Source organism: Pinus tabuliformis, chromosome 9 (assembly GCF_031772625.1).
Source record: "Pinus tabuliformis cultivar Carrire ecotype Pingquan chromosome 9, CPIR1, whole genome shotgun sequence".
In the NCBI taxonomy this organism is placed as follows: domain Eukaryota; kingdom Viridiplantae; phylum Streptophyta; class Pinopsida; order Pinales; family Pinaceae; genus Pinus; species Pinus tabuliformis.
The window spans coordinates 399,543,506-399,546,985 of NC_142307.1; the positions used below are offsets into that span (position 1 = coordinate 399,543,506).

At 37.6% G+C, this 3,480-nt stretch overlaps 1 pseudogene; it reads right to left on the reverse strand.

Annotated features, from left to right (window-relative positions):
- Positions 1–1,680: 1,680 nt before the first annotated feature.
- On the reverse strand, positions 1,681–1,940 carry LOC149148830 (small ribosomal subunit protein eS21 pseudogene; annotated as a pseudogene).
- Between the last annotated feature and the right edge of the window lie 1,540 nt (positions 1,941–3,480).

Genomic DNA, 3,480 nt, shown 5'->3' on the forward strand with positions numbered 1-3,480 from the left:
TTTCGGCACCCAACGCAGTCATATGACTTCCATGTGGCCGGAATTTTCAGGACTGGGGGCTTAAAGGTGCCCTTATCCGTCCTACAAATTTGTCTAACAAGTGGGAATCGTGAAAGATTTAGTGGGTAGTTTCTGTGTTCAGGGCACTCACGCTAGGTTTGGGCCAAATTGTGGGGAGATTAGCTACAGAATTTGGGAAAAGAGAGAAGGAAGCATAACTTTCTCAGTTTTTGGTCTTTTTGGGAGCAGAAAGAGGCTACACAGGGGTTTTTGATAGCTTTGAAGCCATTAGAATTGTTATTGAAGCCATTTGAGCACTATAACTTGATGTAATCACTATTTTCATGAGCATAATAATATAGGCCCAACTATTAGAAGCTGGACCAGGAGGCATAGCCCAGGAGGGGTGAACTCCTTCATCACTTGTTGTTTTGTATTTACTGTTATGGTGGTATTGTATACAATATTATGCAATTTATGAAGTTTAAATTCATGTTTATGTGTTTGTGAATTTGACATAAGAGCCTTAAAAACGCAAATTCAATCACTTGCAATTTTACATAAACCTCAAGTAGTTTCATAAACAGATCAGACATCAATGACAAGGAGTGGTTGTAATAACTTTGCATGTAATAGGTAGAAAAATTGGAAGAGTAAATGTTACTCCATGTATATATGATGAAACCTATTATTTCCAGTGTTTCTTTAAGATGAAATCTTACCAGAAACCACAATAACGTCACTTGTGAGAATAAGTTGCACTCTGAAGGATTTTTAAGAAGATACCCAGCAAGTAGCCATTATCAATGCTGCATATATTAAAATAACAAGAGTGCTCTTGCCATAAGCTACAATGTTTCTACCATAAGGACTCCATATTCGCTTCATAAATTATCCATACTCACTCGAGTTCGTTATGCCATGAAATTATGGTCCATGTTTTGAAATGTTTTAATAATCGTTGAGCGTTGTTGTTAAAGAAGACATGGTATCTCATTATGCAGAGAAGACACCATCAATAAAGCGATAAGAATGATTCCACCATTCCATTGCAATTAAGAACTTTAATATATAATGAGGCTAAGACTAGGGCATAAGACATCGTTGGAGTATGAATACATAGTTGGAGCATTAATATGCATGGTTTGAGTCAATATACATTACAATTCTTGGATTCGATATAAAGTCAAGTAGAGTCGATATAATAATCCATATTAATTGCTTACAGGAGTTAATACATTCGTTGTTGACTGATATGAGTAGTCAATATGAAATCATTGGCCAATAATGAATAACTTCAGACCATGGATATGATTTATCATGCATACGATTTGGAAAGCCAATGCATGGATAATGCCAAACCATGATAATACCAACAATAATAATGATAACTTCAGACCATGCATGTTGGGTCTTTAACCTTGGAAATTAACGTTGGAGATTAATGTTGTATCATTTACGCTCCAAATAAAATTTGAGTGTTGGTATATATAGTACCTTAATTCTAGACGTTGGTATATATATAATGTTGGACACTTTTCGGATCAAAAGTTTGAGTTGAGCAAAATTAAATTCCTATGAGTCCATATTTAACTATTAAACAAAAGCCCCAATTCTCTCCATCAATGTATCTTTCCATAGAGAAATGTAAAGTTTAAACTTTTTTCTCAAATTCAAATCCTACACTTTCGCCATCTTGCCAAGTTCTACTTTATTCTCAAGCCATAGCCTATCGATCGCATTGTCATCATCCACCTGTGCTTGGACAAAGCTGGAGAGAGAAAAGGTTGTGAACTAGCCCGTGTATATTTTGGTTCTTGTCCAGGGCCTTGATATTTAATTGCATTGATGCATGGTCCTTTGATGTTATGAGCCAATTATTTACAGAGCATTTCCTTTGGCATGTAAAGATCGTAATTATGTCCTTGTTCATTCTACATGTTCATGGTGTCTCTCTATGATCCAGGTGGCTCCATACACATGCAAAAATCTCAGAGGACTCAGAAAGGATCAAAATTCAAAGTGGTCAGATTGCTTCCAAACCAGCACCAGATTGACGTGTTCGTTGCCCTGATTCCAATAGTGTGAACGACACTCAAATTTGAGCTCATATGAGGGAGAAAAAGCCAGTCAAAGTTGGGCAGTGGGCCAGGTTTAAGTGTCCTACAAATTGACCGAGTCTCGAGCATGGAACTTAACTCCTGAGAGCAGGTGAAATTTTTGCCTCTTTAATTTGTCTAATATCCCTTATATTAGACAAAACAAAAAACATCCTTTTTTAATAAAAATCAAAAAGAAAATATTAAAATAGATGGTGGGCCATGACCCTTGCCACCTCTATCGAACCTTCCACATATTAAAAAACAATTTTTTTAAATACGGGCCATGACCCCCGTCGACCCCCCGACCAGCGCACAACATTGTATAACAAACATTTATTAGCAGTGGGTGGGCCACCTCCGGTGGCCCACGCCTCACCTCCACTATACTATATACATATACAAAGAGCCCAGTGTGAGTTGAACCCACGGCTGGTAGCTCTGTCAGCCCCACCCACCTGGCAATCCCACATTAATCCACCCAACTTATGAAATGGCTCCAATGTATGTAACAGTCACAACAACATTGTGTAACCGCGCCTCTATTTAAAAAACAATTATGTGTTAAAAAAACAACGCCAATAACCGTTGTTTTAAAATTAATACAAAATAGTTCATTAAACTTAAACTGTGCACCAATTTTGGCATTGGCGGGATTTGATCCCCCGAACCCATGTGTTTCATTGTCCAAGATTTCCACCGTGCCAATGGCCCACCGCTAGTAATTACGCTAACCATCGAGTATATAAACCCTCATTTGCTTAGTGTGCAGAGGCTAAGACAAAGCACAATTTCGAGAATTTTTTTTAATGAATTGCAGGTGGAACCATGATCATGGAGCAGAGGCAGGGAGAACCATGATTAAGCCCAATTTTCAAGAGGGTGAAACTTTTCCAGTGTTCAAATTGGACAAAATTTATGTCAATCTACACCTCTCATTGACACAAACCTAATAGCGCAGAAAAAAATTTGATCTGAGCAACAAATCTTTAGATGACCCAGATGAGAGAATCTTTGAGGAATCTAAGGGGAATCGAAAAGATTCATGTAGCCCCAGATTTTCACTTAGTCAAAATTCAGAAATTTGACAGTCGATTTTACACTATTCGACGCCATGAATTTGATGGTGTAATCAGATTTTCCATTTGATCATTCCATGTTTCGGCCACTTTTCAAAGTGGAGTGTAGGTGTCAACATTCAATGTGCGAACAGTCATTTCCATGATATTCGACACCACGAGATTGATGGTACAGTGAGATCCAACAGTTTATCATCCTCTTCTTCAAATAAATCCTTGATGTGAGGTATATGATGTGTCATCATGTACTTCTTTGTCTCTTTGCTTGAGATGCATTGTGTTGTATAGATCCTTGTTTGATG